The sequence below is a fragment of the Podarcis filfolensis genome (genome assembly GCF_964270895.1).
Source record: "Podarcis filfolensis genome assembly, chromosome: 9".
NCBI classification, from domain to species: Eukaryota; Metazoa; Chordata; class Lepidosauria; order Squamata; family Lacertidae; genus Podarcis; species Podarcis filfolensis.
Window position 1 is genome coordinate 65,537,296 of NC_139610.1, and position 18,787 is coordinate 65,556,082.

The 18,787-nt window shown below is 45.2% G+C and overlaps 1 protein-coding gene across 2 annotated transcripts in view; it reads right to left on the minus strand.

Moving 5' to 3' along the window:
* CFAP299 (cilia and flagella associated protein 299) overlaps window positions 1–18,787 on the minus strand; it is a 328,820-nt gene that overhangs the window by 142,627 nt on the left and 167,406 nt on the right. The gene's annotated exons all lie outside the window — the stretch shown is intronic.

The following is an 18,787-nucleotide window of genomic DNA, read 5'->3' on the forward strand; positions in this document are numbered from 1 at the left end:
GCAAATGTCCGTACTCAGCTTGAGGGAAGTTGAGCTTTGGAACTGCTTGCCACAAGAAAAATGCTGCAGCAAAGAATTCATCAGTGTCTAAAGATGGGTTAGGAATCAGTAGAAAGTGATGTCAGTAACTGCCAGCTGCTTAGGCCAAACTCTGCCCCTAAGCATATTTTGTGGCTAACTCTGTCCTAAGGTGAGTTCAAGGTGGGACAGAAACCTTGTGGGGAGCAGAATTTTGTGACTTGTGGGCCTCGGTAGCTTTCTGTCACCTCATGGGCCCTGGGGATGGAAAGTTTGAGAATCCCTGGTTCAGAACAAAGGTGACAAAGGTTTTTTTAAATAATATGCTGCACTGACTGACACTGACAAAAGATTCAAGGCAGACCAAAGGAAGGTTTGCTTGCAGAAGATATAGAAATGGTCATTAGCTTAAAAGAGTATTACTCAAAATCAGGCAGTGGGCAGGGGAGTCTATCAGTGGCAATATACCTCTCGGTATCCGTTGTGAAGGAGGGACGAGGGGGGGGCTAGAAAAGGTGCCCTAAACATAGTCTGCCTCCCTTTTCCCCTGACTGGATTACCGCACCCAGTGGGGTCACCACCTAGCGGTCATAAAAGACAAATGAACTTTGGAACATGGAACTTTGTCAGATAACACAGACAGCGAGCGTCCTGAACGCAGAACTGCCATCATTGCAAGCGAGCTGTGACGTTTTAACATCAATATTGTTAAGTTGTGGGTGAACATATCAGCCGACACAGCGATTCTTCAAACAGCTCTTGTTTATTCACAGGCCAGAACAGAACTGAACTGAAGGGTTCAGCCAGCCTGCTTATATAGAGCTCCAGTACAACGTAACTGTAACAACTTTCTGTAACTATCCAATCACTGAACGTCACTTTTGATCCCTTATTTGCATATGTGGACCTGAACTATCTACAGTATCCCCCTGCTGGCCCAGGGTGAGAATATCAGTACATAACAGATATTGCAGCGCTTCAAGAGACTCAAAGAGCAGGTGAGGGACAACTGAAGGAAGAAAAAGAAGGCCAAGGCTACAACACATTCTTCTGGAAAGGTCTATAAACACTGACAACTGGGAAACACCGGCCTGCGAGCGCTCCAGTTGGAGAACAGCCTTTACCAAAGGTGTCATGGGCTTTGAAGACACTCAAACTCAGGACGCAAGGGAGAAACATGCTAGGAGGAAGGCACGCTTGGCAAATCCACACCGTGATCAGCCCCCACCCGGAAACCAATGTCCACACTGTGGAAGGACGTGTGGATCCAGAATTGGCCTCCACAGTCACTCATGGACTCATTGTTAAAACAGTGTTTATGGAAGACAATCTTACTCAGCTATGAGTGATCGCCAAAGAAGAAGAAGCCTTCATGCCTGGCTGGTGGCCTTCCCAGAGGCATCTAGCTGGGCACTGTGAGAAATACAATACCAGACTAGATACAGCCTCAGTATGATCCAGCAGGGATCTCCTTATGTTCTAAAGTAGATAGGCAAACAGTTCTCAGAAGCTACGGCGCTTGAAGATCACCGGCAGTCTGGCAAGTGGATCTACCTTATGATTATACTAGGAGATTTGGTCAGTACTTTTTAAACCTGGGCCATTTTATACAATCAGTGGAATTGTCTCTCTTGGAGGATATCACTTCAGGCTGCAGATGGGGAGATTAATCCCCCAATTTATTGCTGATCCTACTGACTATATAGCCAGCCTCCTCACCAGTGCTTGCTTCAACACAACTGCTACAGTCCCCACTGAGAGGGCTTACGGTGGAAATGAAGGCAAAATGGGAGTAGGATGGCTCAAGCAAGGTTAGTTTAGGGGTGCAGATGGCCCCAGAAGTTAGGAATGCTAACCTCAGCAACTCATAATGTTCACCACTGCTGTAAACAAAATCTGCCCTTCTCCCCTTATGGGGTATCCAAGAGCCCGTAAAGAGACCTTAAGTGGGTTCCCTATTGGTCGGAGAAAACAGAGGCCAACCAGAGAATATGGAGAAGCAATGCAGCTAGTAAGCCTGATCTTCATTAATGCTGGTGCAACAGGGTGCTCCTCTCAAATGCAGGAGGACGGAGGAAGACCCTGAACAAAGGTGTGCCTGCCCTTATATAGACATTTTAAATTCCCTGCCCTGGAGCTCAAGACCACCCCTCCATACATCATACATACATCACAGAAAAGGCGGTCTACAACAGAAATTTGAATGCTGTTGTTTTTCCTGTCTGCCAGGTTATCTGATGCCTTATCTGATTGCCTTTCCTGGTAGTCTGCACATTCCTTTGAGATGGTGATTTCTCAATTCCTGAGACAATGGGAAGGTTCCCTCACCCCCCTCCCTCCTTGCAGAGAAAACATTTGGTCAGTTTGGGAGTCAAAATGGTTTCAGGACGGTCTTCCTGTGCTGCTCCAGACATGTGGTCTGCATATCTATATACATGCTTGGTTGGTACATTTATAAACATTTATTATATATATAAGACCTTAATTTTTTTATTACACCACAAATACAACTCCCCAAGTAGTTCTCCAGCTCAGACTCAAGACTTTAATCCAAGCCAGAGAAGAACTCCTATCCTCCCACCTTGTTGCTGTTACAGGAGGTAGAAAAAGAGGGCAATTTCTGTCTTCTGCCCCTCTCTTCCTGATGCCTGATTTGCTGCTATACCTATACTCCCTACCCAGATGCCAAAAAGTGGAGGGAGAGAAACCGCTCCTCCCTCTTGTAACGGCAAGGTAAATGGGTGGGTGAGAGAGAAAGAAAGGGGATAAAGGCTGGAGGTTTGCAGGTGTGGGGGTGAGAGGTGAGTGCAGACAGAGTTTGGAGATTTATGGGGGAACTGGGCGTAGTATGACTAAAATTTGCTAGCTATTTCCTGGTTAGGGGCTCATTCCTCACGAGCTAGGGGTGGCTTGGGCAAAGTGAAGTTGGAACAGTTCAGGAAATGCCTTGCTGAAGAAATGGGTCTTCAGGTGGGATTAAAGAAGAAAAATCATTGCTACAGCTGCAGAGCAACGCATTTCAATGTAAACACCTTTACAAAAAGAAAAGGGGCACAAAAGCACCCGCAGGTTAAATAATCTGTGTACAATTCTCTCAGAGGCCACAAACGATGGGCTTTTGAAATAATTATTTTAGTTGGGTCACCGACATTTTTTTTAATGATGCAAGTTATTCCTTGAGCGAGATGAAATGGGAGGGAAGCAGACAAATGTCAGGGCTCACAAAGGCCGGGCTGTACATCCCCCCCCCCCACCGCCATCAAAAGTAAACCATCAGCTGGAATGACACACTCTTTTGGCAGCTATGATAAGAGAAGCTGCCCAAGGACAACTGTGTTCAGACAGAAAAATTATCTCGTTCCACAATCATTCTGTAAAAGAAAAGAACTACGAGGTTCCTGCCTAAATTGAAATTCGAAGGACCACATTTGTCCCTAGGCACTCATCATCATAAAGAATGGAGGCCAGCTGTATAGGGAGGGGGAAGAGATTTTCTTGCAGGTGGTATTTTCTTTCTTTCTTTTTCTTTTTTCTCTTTGCACCTGCAGAATGAATTCCAGTGACAGATCAGGATATTGTTCCCTCTCTCCGATTTGGTCACACAACCGAGGCGTACAGAGAAACATTCACCCAGACGGTCACCTCCAGTATCACCCTATATGACAAAATATCTGTGCACAAATATGCACCCCCGAAGGGCTGAGTTTGGATGCGGAAAGTCGACATTTAAATTCCGTGCTCAGCTGTGAAGGTCACGGGTCAGCATTAAGCAAGCCATCCTTTCTCAGTACGACCTACCTTTCAGGGTTGGTGTGAGACTAAAACGCTGCCTTGGAGGAAGGGTGGGACACAAAATGCAAGAAATAATAGTATTTTATAATTTATTAATTACATTTGTTTTTACCCTGGCCTTCCTCCAAAGGGTAGCGTATTTAATAATTACCAGCAATGCCCCTGTTACCCTGGACAAACAGAAACAATGGAGCATGTGCTTCTCCAGTGCCTATATTATAGAGGCATCCATATTAGCCTCATCTCCCAACTACTCCGGGACATGGGTGGCGCTGTGGTCTAAACCACAGAGCCTAGGGCTTGCCGATCAGAAGGTCGGCAGTTCGAATCCCCGTGACGGGGTGAGCTCCTGTTGTTCGGTCCCTGCTCCTGGCCGCCTAACAGGTCAAAAGCACGTCAAAGTGCAAGTAGATAAATAGGCACCACTCCGGCGGGAAGGTAAACGGTGTTTCCGTGCACTGCTCTGGTTTGCCAGAAGCGGCTTTGTCATGTTGACCATATGACCCAGAAGCTGTCTGCGGACAAACACCGGCTCCCTCGGCCTATAGAGTGAGATGAGCACCGCAACCCCAGAGTCGTCTGCGACTGGACCTAACGGTCAGGGGTACCTTTACCTTTACCTTTACCCCACTACTCCATAAGTACCCAGGGCGCACAGGACAATCCTATACCTCCCTGTTGCCCTGTTTAGGGAAGCTTTTAATATTTGATGAATTATTGTATTTTAATATTTTGCTGGAAGCCACCCAGGGTGGCTGGGGAAACCCAGCCAGATGGGCGGGGTATAAAAATATATTATTATTATTATTATTATTATTATTATTATTATTATTATTATTCAGATACCAACCCTGCTACAACATACAATGTTGCCAGATTCTGCACAGGAGCGTTCAAAATTTGTCGGATGATGACCTGTGCCACAAACGAGATTTAATGAACACTCACAACAGAGTGCTCTCTAAATTGATTGCCATAGCCTTTTATATACTAGTCTTTTATGTTCTTCCACATCCGTTTAATGCTCCTAACCCTTCTTTTAGATTCTTTCAGTTTCTTTTAGACTTATAGTCCTTTAGATATACCTTTTGTTTTAATACTTTTTAGCTTTCCAAAATGCTTTACAGATTCTAAATGACTGTACCCCACCCTACTTGTGCTGGTCTATGACTGTAATAAAAATTTGCTTGCTTGATAAGAATGGCCACATTTTACCTTACAAAAATCCTCTGAGGATTTTGGAGAGACACTGATTGAAATAAGGCTACCCATAAAGATTCATGTTTGAGGAGGGACATGGCCCCTGTGGTCTACTCTAGCAACTATATCCTACTGACTTTCTTAATAAGCATTGCCATTTTAAGTATGTACAAGAACATGCACATGAAATTAAGTGGGCACCTCCACTTAACTCCCCAGCCCTCTGTTGTTTACGCCATGTCAAATTTTAGACAGCAACCCCCTCATAGCAGGGGCCTGCCCTCTTGTATTTTGGAAGATGTCGCAGGCTCTGCAGAAACTAGAACCTGGATGCTGTGTTCACAATTTTCCTCCCTCTCTGGACCAGACACCAAATTGGACAGCTATTGGCGCTTTAGATTCAAAGTGAACCAGCCCCTGAAACATAGGTGGGGAGAATGTGTGTCGGGGATTGTGGATGCAGAATGTTCCTGAATTTTCTCACAGCTTTTCTGTACATGCTCAGAAACGTCTGGGCTGTGTTTATCAGAGTTATGTGAGACTCAAGATAAAAATGCTCAGAGTAGGAGATAAAGATCCCGCCACTGAGCAGTTCTGTATTCCTTCTATCTTTCGTCTTCTGTACAGTCTATCTGTGTTTTTGCCTCTGTAACTGGACACGTTCTTTTGAGCGAAGTTTTGTGCCTTGCCTGGGGATCCAGGAAGAATATTGGACTTTGTGACCATTTTATGCTCTAAGAAACTCAGTAAAATATTAAAGAATAACTTTTGCTGCCCCCCCTCTCTCTGTGTGTATGTGTGTGTTTTCTTACATTGGAACACTCCATGGGCCTTCACGCGACTCTGCTATTTTTGCCCATGCCCTGATGTGCTGTTTTCAGGCATGGAGCCAGGGGGTGACTGGTTTTTGTCACCAGCCCTGACAATGTGGCCCTCTGGACATTGTTGGACCGCAACTCCCACCAGCCCCTGCCTACGTAGCCAAAGGTACAGGGATGGTGGGAGTTAAGCCTAAGAACACATTGAGAGCCAGTGTGGTGTAGTGGTTAAGAGCGGTAGTCTCGTAATCTGGGGAACCGGGTTCACTTCCCCGCTCCTCCACATGCAGCTGCTGGGTGACCTTGGGCTAGTCACACTTCTCTGAAGTCTCTCAGCCCCACTCACCTCACAGAGTGTTTGTTGTGGGGGAGGAAGGGAAAGGAGAATGTTAGCCGCTTTGAGACTCCTTAAAGGGAGTGAAAGGCGGGATATCAAATCCAAACTCCTCCTCCTCCTCTTCTTCTTCTTCTTCTTCTTCTTCTTCTTCTTCTTCTTCTAGTCACCCTTGTCCTAAGGCACCATAATGCCTTCTACAGTTCAGCTAGCTAAGACAATCTTCAAGACGCTTTTCCACCTGGCCTGCTTTCCTCCCTGATCCTTTCCGTAAGGGTTGGTCAGGCTGTGTTGTACAGCTTGCCATTTCCCTCCCCTTTCACAAGGCCTGCAAAAACTGATGCAGCAGACTGCGTGTGCGGGATGCTCAGCAGGACCTGGTATAGACTTCCCACCGAAAACATTGCTGCAGCCAGAAAGAAAAAGGAAAGGAAAGGTGGGAGCGGGAAAGGGTGTAATATAAGTACACAGATATTATTCAGGCCCACCAACACAGCTACAGGCCAAAGCCTTCTGCTAACAATTATTCAGTCCATTTAGCGTATTCGGTTTTTGCAGGCAAAGGCAATCTATACCAGCTAATCCCAGTATTTCTTGGCTTAATTCGGTGTTGATTTTAAGCTAGCAGCTTAAAATTTGTCACAGACCAACGACGCCAAAGTTCCTCTCCTTTAGCAAAGCTGTTTCATATTCTCTTTCGCTGTAAGAATTCAGACTGTGAAATAGTTGCACTTCAAAATAATTAGAGCTCCCTTTGTGTAGCGACAGCAACCACTTAGTTGACAAATTAACCATAGAACATTAACAAGGCATAGCAGCTAACACCAAAACACTCCATTGCTTCGGGAACTTGTTATATCCAACGCTGGAGGAGAAACGACAGCAAACCCTCATGCTTGGTAACTATACATAAAGCATAAAATTAGAAAATGGGCAGGAGCCTTCAGTCCACAAAGTCTCCAACATCCGAAGAACATGCACCACCCAGGCCCATGGTTCAGCTTGTTAAAGCTTATTTGCGCTGATTATCTGGATCCATTTCAGTCTGGCTCCAGGCCCAATGGCTTAGGTTGCCCTGGTGGATGACATACACTGGTGACCTGGGTGGGACCTGGGGAGTACTACCTTGCTAGTTCTCCTGGAGCTCTCAGCAGCTTTCAGCATCATCAACCATGGTCTCTCTTTGGATCATCTGTCAGGGTTGCATTTGGCAAAAGCAAACCCCGGTGTTGCAATGAGAACCAATCACAGAAATATCGACACAACACGTAGGCTAATAACTGTTAAAGCATATGTAATAGAATAATGATATCATTCAAAAAGTAGAAATAAATCTATTAGAGTTCATATATACAATGTAACAGACGAGTGGCGCAGAACGTCAAGCCATGTGTTCAAGATAGGCGTCAAAGGTCAGTCTCACAATGGTTATTTCAAAGGTTTCAACAGAAGACGTCTCAAAAGTCTCAAAAGTAAAGTTTTCTCAATAGTTTTTCAAAAGTTTCAATGGAAGATGTCCCAAAAGACTCAAGGACAGTGTTACCGGAATGATACTACTGTTTCGTGATAGACTTCATCAACCAATATTTTTCACAAGAATATGTAAGTAAGATTCATGCTACGGATCAGTGCTCAGGGTTGGATTTGGGGCTGTACTGTTTTACTGTGTTTCTGGTCCTTTGAGAATGGGTGTACCCAGATGACAGTGCTGGGGGACTTTGGAACATATCTTTTAAAATATTACAAATATTACAAAATATTACAAAAACGACAAGAGATTATCAGATATGCAGAGGAAACCTCATGAAGAAAAAATACTGCACTGCTGACAATGCACATTCTCACCAGGCCTACCATCATCACCAGACAATGAATGCCATGATTCAGGGATACAGAAGCTTGTAAAAAGGTTGACTCAAATCATCAGCACAGCTTGCCAGAGCATACCCTACCATTTTGGATAACAAATTCCTTTCCCAATACACTGCTAAAAAAATATTTGTTGCTGTTAGCAACAAATTAGAATAATAGAATCACAGAGATGTAGAGTTGGAATGGACCCCTAGGGCTATTTACTTCAACCTGGTGAAATGCAGAAATCCTTCTCAGAGCCATCCTTGTGTGGGCTCAAACCACCAACCTTATGGTTAACAGCCAGACCCACTGACCCACTAGCGGCCCACTAGAATATTTCTAAGTCCTCCAGATGTTGCAATGGAACCTCCATCAGATCTGATTGCTAATAAGTTAACTGTTCATTGAGATAAAGCAGTCTTTTATTAATTAAGTTATTCTCAGCTGAATATTTAGATTGGATCTTATAAGGAAACAAGCAGCCTGGCAGGAGAGAAGTGTAGATTTAGGAGCTAGGATATTGGTGATGAACCTAAGAAGTGAAATTAGGAACTTCTACATGCAAAACGTGGGCTTTGCTGCTGATCTATGGCTCTTCCCAAAAGGGGGATGGGAGATGAAAAGACAGAATTGTGGCAGGACTGGTGTAATCACCACTGAGATTAGTCCAGTCAGATAATTGGGTACAGTGGTACCTCGGGTTACATACGCTTCAGGTTACATACGCTTCAGGTTACAGACTCCACTAACTCAGAAATAGTGCTTCAGGTTAAGAACTTTGCTTCAGGATGAGAACAGAAATCGTGCTCCGGCGGCACAGCGGCAGCAGGAGGCCTCATTAGCTTAAGTGGTGCTTCAGGAAAAGAACATTTTCAGGTTAAGTACGGACCTCTGGAACGAATTAAATACTTAACCCGATGTACCACTGTACCACTACTGGAGAACAGGAGTATCTGTCCAGCTGATTTAAGAGTGCAGATTAACAGGGGGATAAAGTGAGTAGGAAAAGAAGCAAAAACAACCGAAAATAACATGTTAGCAGTCACCATGAATGTCTGCAGGTATCTGCTACCCTATGATTTAATTGCTTTGGAGATAGCACCATAAGCCATCTTTCAGCCCCCAGCACTGGGCAAAAACCACCATTTCAAATGATGGCAATTACATTATACAAACTGTCTCTTCAAAGAGATTTTCCCAATTTTCTCCAGACTTTCCACGTGGATTTGGAAGGCTCCATGCATCTAAAGACCAAAGCAAAAAAGTGTTTCCAAAGCAAGGCTTTCGTTGAGTGAAGTGGTTGCAACAACCCCCATCATGGGAGAAGAAACTGCTTTCCACAATGAGTTTCTCTGGTTTCTGGAAAGCTGATCATGGACGCCTCTCCATACCCCACCCATGGGCTCTCAAACCTTAACTAAAATCCTGACCCAGCTGTCTCTGCTTGTTTCAGTGCCCTGCTGCTGGTACTGGAACGTGTGTGTGTGTGTGCGCGCGCTGGCAATGGCCTTCTCGAGACATGCATTCAAATCAACCCTTGGCAGCAGCCGCAGACACAACCTGCTTAAGGAGACTGAAGAAAACATCCCCAAACGAGCAGACGGATTTAGCTGGATGCTCTGCTCACTTATTAACTCCAGCGGCAAATTAAGTTCTCCAGACAACATAATGAGCTCGTGTAGCTTAACTCAACCTTGCGAGAGTGTCCTAAAGTGACCTGGCAAACCCCTTATGAAATACCCTTTAGCCATGCAGGGAAATGTACATGCAACAAAACTGTTGTAGCAGGAATGCAATCGCATCGGTGTCTGGAAACAGAAGCAGCTAAGAAAGCACAAGGTCCCCACAGAGAACCATATTCTCCTGCTCACTGATCCATGCTTCTTCCTTCCACAGGAATTCATAACACAGATTAGATCCACGCAAAAGGAGCCAGACACAGAGCTTCCCCTCCTTTCTGCCAACACTATCTTTCCCCACCTCTAAAATCATTCACAGAACACACAGTGAAATGTTTTGCACAGTTCACATCCACTGGATTTTTGAGCACTGGCAAAGAAGACCAACACCAATGTAGGGATGGCATTTGGGGGCATATTGGAAAGGTTAGGCAGGCTGGTTTGGCAGTGCAAGTGACTGACTGTAAGCTGGCAGGGCAAGACTTTTTATTCTGGCAAGATTTCAATTCAGACATCTGTCCTAGTCCTCCTCGCCCATTCAGGAACTAGAACTCACAACCCCAGTTCTGCAAAAGGTTTTTATTTTTATTTTTTCAGATTCAAACCGTACGTAAGGCAGTCACAGGCTGCAAATATAAGCAGTTAGATGAGAGATCTAAGGCTTGGGCAAGTGCGAGCTAGGACACTGAACCAAGAAGCGAAGGACAGAGTGAAAGGCAGCTGGACTCTTGAGCTTGAGCGAGCAAGCAGACACTCCTTCTTAGGGGCCTGGCTAGGTGAGGTTTGTGTGCTCTGGCACTGGCATCTCCATGCCTGAGGAAAGGGAGACAAGATGGTTCGGCATGAGATTTACTCCCAGCGGCCGTCCCTGAAAGGAGAGGCTTCTATGTAAAAAAGGTGCTGGAGAAGACGAGGGAGGCATGCCTAGTGTGCTGGGCCCGAGGGCAACCCGAGTAATGCGGTCCCAAATCCAAGGGTTCCGCGAGGAGTCAGTCCGACAGGGCCAAGGCAGGACACGAGGCAGGAAACCAGGCAAGGTCAGGCACAGGATCACAGGCAGGTTCTGGCAAACAGCAATGTTACTCCCGCAACCTGGGGCGGGGTCCAGCAGCCTGTCGGGGTAACAACCGGTCCTGATCTCCCGGTGACTCACCTCCCTGTCTCGCCTGAAGGCGAGCACTCCTCCTGTGAGTACTCGGGTCTCTCCTTCTCTCAGACCTCAGTCTCTGCAGCTTGGGAGATGTTGGTGGGTTACCAGACCCAGAGGCCGCCTCAGCCTCTCCTTACCCAATTGGTAGTGGAGCAGCTGTAAGTGATTGCCCAGCTGAAGGCAACAAGGTAATCCCACATCTGGAGCTAGGGCAGGCTCAGGCCCCTGACTCGGCCCAGCTGGTGCTTGTTGCAGGGGAACCTATGCAGACTGGGGCTCTTCAGAATCAGGCCCCAGACTAGGTTCAGATGCTGCGAGTCCGAGTCCTAGGCCATCACACCTAGCAGGTAGGTAACAGGAGGCACTTCTGAAAGTTTGCCAGAGCCTCCTTTGTAGAGCCGATCTCCAACTCCTAATCCATTAGGACTCTCCCAAGGATGAGACATCTCTTATGGTTCAGAATCTGCAACCCTCACCTACTGCAACCCTCCCCAGGGTCCTCCAGATCCAGTCTCACAGGTTCCTCCCATTCCTCCTTAGGGGCCTGACCATCTCCACCATGACACTTCCATCCGATTCATGACAACATCTTGTGGTGCCTGGGGCACCCATGGAGGGATGATGAACATATGTGACCTGCTCAGCTAAGCCCAGAGCAGTCTTTTTTAGAGTGCCAATGCTAAGGGAACTGGCTGCAAAGATGCCAAAAATCCTGAAAAGCCTACATCTAAGGGAGACATCTGGCACCACCAGGGTTGGGGCAAGGTCAGAGGAAGCATATATGTCCTGGAAACTGGGCGCCTGGAAGTGAGGCAAAGCTAGCTGCCAACTGAGAACAGCTCCTATCTGACAACCAAGAATTTCCCAAGGATGAAACTCCAGGCACACCTGGAGAACCCTCAAAGGATGAGTGTATATTCTACCAAGAGTGAAGGAAACCTGGATGAACCTACAGGCTGACAGATAACTTCTTCCTCCGAGTAGCCAAGAGATAAAATAAGGTCATCAGCTTCCTTGATGAGCTGTTGTATCCTTGGGGTTTAAAGACTATGTAAATCCTGCATGGAATCTGCTACCCTAATATTACTTGCCTTAATCAAGATATGCACAGTAGCCAGGTGTTCAAACAACCAAAGGTTTTAGTCATAAAGTTATCTGGGTGGATTGAAGTTCAATGGCTAAACACTGTTAACTTCACTGGAGACTACAGAACAAGATATCTATCTTTGCACAGCTCTGCTTGCTTGCACATTCTGGTATCCTCTATCCAGCATGTAAACATAATTTAGAGTTTACATTTATGAGATGGGCTTTCCTCCCCCTCCCCATATGGTCCTCTTCGAACATTGTGTAAATTCTGCCATTGCTGCATTAAACATCTCTAAATCTGATTGCACCTGTTTTGCTCAAAGAGAGAATTTATACAGTGCTTGAGGGAAAAGAAAATAGAGAATACAAAGCAGGAAATTGTCTGTGATGGCAAGCTCCTGTAGATACATCTGCTCTTAAGAATTCTCCCAATAAAACTTCAAAACCAAAGTCCTGCAGACAAAAATGTGAGCCAAATGCCTTTGGTTTTATTCAAAACACACACAAGCACACACACTCCACTGTCCATTCCACCTGGTACTCAAGGCCAGGTCATTAGATCAGCAAGCAGGAAAGGTTTTGTGATGGAGAACTGTGTTTAAGGCATTATGTGTCATAAGCAGCAAACCTAATCTGTAGTCAATGGCTGAACCTGACTTAAGTTCCAGAACTGCTGAAGTGATCTGCATTTGAAGGACCATGGTCTGCACACAGTCTTTCAAGTTGCTCATAGATCTTTTTTACTGACTGTCTCCCTGCTAGCACAGCTCCCCAGACATCCCTGGTACCAGAGCAGTTAAGCCAAAGGCTGCTCTCCACATGTCAACACAGAAGCCACTATTGATCAAAATAGGGCCAGTCAATTAGTTCAGAGGCTGAGCTTGAGGATGCAAGAACAAAAAGGGACAGGACAAGGAGCAGAAGTTCAACAACAAAACCCATCAGCTTTCTTTGGTGCTTTGGTGATTGAGCGGGTGGTTGCTGAACAACTCCAGGCACCCCTGGAAGAAGCGGACCATTTGGATCCCTTCCAGTTGGGATTCAGGCCTCATCATGGGACTGAAACTGCCTTGGTCGCACTGGTCGATGATCCCCCATGGGCTAAGGACAAAGGTGAGAGCTGTTTCCTAGTTCTGCTGGATCTCTCAGCGGCGTTCGATACCATCGACCATAACATCCTTCTGGACTGTCTAGAGGGGCTGGGAGCTGGGGGCACTGTCATACAGTGGTTCCGCTCCTTCCTCCTGGGCCGTGTTCAGAAAGTGGTTGTGGGGGATGAGTGCTCAGACCTCTGGGCTCTCACTTGTGGGGTGCCTCAGGGTTCCGTCCTCTCCCCTATGCTTTTCAACATCTACATGAAGCTGCTGGGAGAGATCTTCAGGGGGTTTGGGCTGGGCTGGGTATTCATCAGTATGCAGATGATACCCACCTCTTCCTCTCTTTTAAATCAGAACCAGTGAAGGCGGTGAAGGTCCTGTGTGAGTGTCTGGAGGCGGTTGGAGGATGGATGGCGGCTAACAGATTGAGGTTGAATCCTGACAAGACAGATGTACTGTTTTTGCGGGACAGGAGGCAGGCAGGTGTGGAGGACTCCCTGGTCCTGAATGGGGTAACTGTGCCACTGCAGGACCAGGTGCGCAGCCTGGGAGTCATTCTGGACTTGCAGCTGTCCATGGAGGCGCAGGTCAATTCTGTGTTCAGGGCAGCTTTCTACCAGCTCCATCTGGTATGCAGGCTGAGACTCTATCTGCCTGCGGACTGTCTCACCAGAGTGGTGGATGCTCTAGTTATCTCCCACTTGGACTACTGCAATGCGCTCTATGTGCGGCTACCTTTGAAGGTGACCTGGAAACTACAACTAATCCAGAATGCGGCAACTAGACTGGTGACTGGGAGTGGCCGCCGAGACCACATAACACCGGTCTTGAAAGACCTACATTGGCTCCCAGTATGTTTCCGAGCACAATTCAAAGTGTTGATGCTGACCTTTAAAGCCCTAAACAGCCTCGGTCCTGAAGGAGTGTCTCCACCCCCTTCATTCTGCCCAGACACTGAGGTCCAGCACCGAGGGCCTCCTGGCAGTTTCCTCACTGCGAGAAGCGAAGTTACAGGGAACCAGGCAGAGGGCCTTCTCGGTACTGGCACCCGCCCTGTGGAACGCCCTCCCACCAGATGTCAAAGGAAAAAACAACTACCAGACTTTTAGGAGACAACTGAAGGCAGCCCTGTTTAGGGAAACTTTTAATATCTGAACGACTATTGTATTTTAATATTTTGTTGGAAGCTGCCCAGAGTGGCTGGGGAAACCCAGCTAGATGGGCAGGGTGTAAATAAATTATTATTATTATTATTATTATTATTATTATTATTATTATTATTATTATTCTTCGAATGTGAGAATATTAAAAATAGACTGAAAAATTTCAACTGAACATTAAACTTTGTCTAAAGTAAATATTAAAACTGTTAATGAAACATTAACTTCAGGGGCCTTTGTTTCATTAATCAAACACCAAAGCAGAATACTAATCCCTGAATGTGGTTGGTGCTGTTTTTTAAAGGATTAAACATTCTTGTTAGAATGCACTGACCCTAAAACGAATGCTCCCTGTGTCCTGGTAAATGTTTCATAAGGTGCTCATTTGAATTTATTTTCTTTCCATCTCCACTCTTAATGTATCATGCTTATGATGAGGAGGAGGATTACCTAAGCAGTAATTCCAAAACTGACACTGATTTTTAGCCTTTTTACACCATTTTCCAAAATGGTGTAATGATTTTCATTTGTTTAGTTTCTAGCCCAAGAGTGAAAAATGTGTTAAGGGGAAGAACACAAGGGAAATTTTAGCCTTGTGTGGTGAGCTGCAAAACAGTCATCAGTCAGAGATCTCATAATGTAATTTCATCAGGAAGGGGAAAACAGACTGTGCAATCTGTTGAAAACTCACCATGACAGTTTCTTTATTTTGAAATAAACGTCTCCAAATTCTTATATTAACAAAAATGGTGGGTTTTATTCCTGTTGAACCTCATAAAATTGATCAGAAATAGAAATTCTAACGATACTTTGAGCACTAATGATGTATTTGAGTTTGGTCAAATTTCTGTAGATGGTACCATCTTGTACTTTGCTGGTGCTTATTTTTCTTCTGGCATTCAATGAAAAAAAATGGAAAAAGGATAATGTTTCAGCTAGACAGGAAACAAGAACAAGGTCACATAGAGCTGGTTAGCAAAAGAAAGATGGCAGATAAGAATGTTTGCCCATTTTGATTTCCAGACTTAAAATACAGCTTTCATTCCTGTCCAGTGATATTTTCTTTTTGGTCTGATGTTATTGTCTGCATTAATTTTGAAAGTGGAGAAATCCTTGATATTTGCAGGTATCCACACACTTTTAAATTATATTCCTGCGGCATGGGGACAAACGACAGGACAACGAAAGTGGAGTTCGCAATAATGAATTGAAAAAAATTGTTGAAAAATATATTTGTTAAGAAACCAGAAGCCTTTTTACTTGATATAATAGGACTGGAATCGCCAGAAAAAGATGTTAGATTATTTTTGTATGCCACTACTGCGGCAAGACTGCTATTAGCAAAAAACTGGAAATCCCAAGAAATGCCAACGGTAGAAGAATGGCAGATGAAGATGTTGGAGTTTATGGAGCTGGCTGAACTGACTGGGATAATCTGCGATCAGAAAGAAGAGGAACACCAAGAAGACTGGAATAAATTTAAATACTATTTAGCTAAATATTGTAATATAAGATAATTAGAAGATACTTGAAAGTATCTGATAGGCCTAGGATTAGAATAAGAATGTGGTATAGTAATATGGATTTAAGCTAAAAAGAAAAGAGAGGAAGATAGTAAATTGAAGGAGTTAATTGTATTGAAAAGATGATTTTGGAAAACTGTTACAAAGGTGTTACAATGAAATTCAGTTAGGGGGAATTGAGGAAGTCAGATTACAATGAAAGTTAACTTGGATTCTAGAAGTAATAAGTGTTTCTATTCTTTTTTCTTTTTTTCTTTCTTTTAGTATTGTAAGGCACTTTGTTTTGTGTTTTCATATGTCATTTTTGTTAGAAATGTGGAAAATTAATAAAAAATAATTTTTGAACGAAAGTGGAGTTTGCAATCCCTTACGGTCACCAAGAGGCTTATGCTTCGAACCTGCAATGCCAAATGCTCAACATCTATTATACAACCTCACCGCCTTGCTACATTTGAATGTATAGCTTATAAACATAAATTTGGTTGGGATATCTATCAGAACATTTGGATGGCTTATGTTGACTGCTATGTTATTAACGTGAGCTGATGTTTTTCCCTTTTTTTGTTTTTGTTAAGCTTGCTATAAAAATGTAAAAAAAAAAAAAATTTACTGACACAGTTTCCCCTCTCTGCTGCTGATTCAGCACCATTTCCTCCTGTTAGAATTACTGCATCTTTTTTCTTCCCTGCTTAATCGCATGGATGATTCCAGGCAATCATACTGAACTGGATGACATCATGCAATGCCCAGTTTTATATAAACAGATGCTTATTAGCAGTGTGCACCAGAGCTGTGCTTGTATTTAAACTGCTAGAATGTATATATATATATTATTATAGGTAGGGTTCTTAAAGTAATTCCACAAGGTGCTGTGACAGGTGGATATATTATTGCTAGAGCATGCTGAGCAGCCATAAAAGAACTCTTTGGCCCCAGTTATAATGCATGTGTGTGCATGGTCCCCATTAGAGACCCTGAAGAACACCAATCAGCTGTTTGGTGCTGAAGGGATAGCCATGATTATTTAATCCACCTTCACTTCCTGCCCTGAAAAGCCAGAAGACACGGAGTCTCTAACTGGGGTCATGCACGGCTGGAGGACTAGGTAGGGGAATTGCACAGACACCAGCCATTTGCACGCATCCAGCTAAGGTCATGCAAGCTGCCTTCTGTTATTCTTATTATTGCTACTTATGTCACACCAACAGGGTGCAAGGCACTTTAAAGCGTACAAGAGGCCAGGAGCCAATCCCAAGGAGCTTAGCTTACAATCTAAAATTTGACACATAGAGGAAGGGGAGGTGGCGTAACAGAGAAGTTCTTTTTGTTCATAGCAGTTGAACGAACTTGGGCTCTGCAATGCAAGGGGCCCCTCGAGATGTTGCTGGACTCCAACTCCCATCAGCCCCAGGGATGATGGAGTCCAACAACATCTGGAAGGGTACAGGCTCCACATCCCATCCCTGTAGTAAGACATGGGAACTAGCTGGAAGTGCCGGGGGGTTCATGGAAAAGGTGGGGGTTAAGCTTAGGCTTTGAACTGGGAGAAAGTTCCAAGTGCATAGGCTAGCAAGAAAGAAAGGGCAGTGTCTTTTCAGGGCACAAAAGACCTTTAGATGGTGGAGGCTGCAGATATGGAAGAACAGTGTCTGTGTGTCACAGAGCGCACGGCCCGTAAACCACACTGTTCAAGTTGGAGTAATAATAATAATATAATAATAATTTATTATTTGTACCCCACCCATCTAGCTGGGTTTCCCCAGCCACTCTGGGCAGCTTCCAACAAAGATGAAAAATATATTAAATGTCACACATTAAAAACTTCCCCAAACAGGACTGCCTTCGGATGTCTTCTAAATGTTAAAGGTAAAGGGACTCCTGACCATTAGGTCCAGTCGTGGCCGACTCTGGCATTGCGGCGCTCATCTCGCTTTATTGGCCGAAGGAGCTGGTGTACAGCTTCTGAGTCATGTAGCCAGCATGAGTAAGCTGCTTCTGGCAAACCAGAGCAGCGCATGGAAACGCCGTTTACCTTCCCGCTGGAGCGGTACCTATTTATCTACTTGCACTTTGACGTGCTTTCAAACTGCTTGGTTGGCAGGAGCTGGGACCGAGCAACGGGAGCTCACCCCGTCGCGGGGATTCGAACCGCTGACCTTCTGATCGGCAAGTCCTAGGCTCTGTGGTTTAACCCACAGTGCCACCCGCGTCCCTTTTTCTAAATGTTAGGTAGTTGTTTATCTCTTTGACATCTGATGTAAATGCCATCACAGCCTCGGCTGATTGTTAGGCGTAATGAACGCAGCAGCTCATCCCCGGTAGGTCTTACCCCATAAAAACAGTTGCGGAGACTGAAAAGCCCCACCTCCCCACAGCTATCTAAGTCCCCTCCTCTCCAGGGCTTTCCCCAAGCAATCAGAGACTGCGCCTGCGTGCAGCCTATTGCTGCTCCGCCCATTTCAGCCCTTTTCTGTTCTGGGAGATGGGGGGAGGGGAGCTGGTCACAGCAGGATGGGGAGACACCCTCGACTCTTCACCAGACTGATTCATCTCTTCCTCTTGGCGTCCCTCTACCCCCTCGCCTGCTTCAGTTTTTTGCCTCTGATTCTGGACTTTTCTCTGCCACAGGCTCTCCCTGCTCACTAAACCCTGTTAGGCCTCTTCCCAGTCTTCTCCCTCCTCTCCCTCTGACCACCCATCGTCGTCTCACCACCACCACCTCTGAGCTTTCTTCCCCTAGGGAGCTGGTTCCTCCCATCATTCCTCTGCATCCAAACAATCCATGACACTGTGTTACAAACAGTGTATTGGACATATTGCCTAGGTCCCACTGTAGCTCCATAGCCCCTTGACAAACAAAGGATGTTCAGAGGCTGCTGGGCTTGTGTGTGAATTCCATAAGCATATAAAAAGCTGTTTACATTAGCCACCCATCTCGTGTGCTATGGGGATATGGACGTATTCTAAATTCCCAGCTTGTTTGAAAAGCGACAAACAGAATCATGGATCACTTTCCATGATAGGGATGCTGTATCACAGAGACAAAGGTTACTATGCGTTCACAGTACTTTTT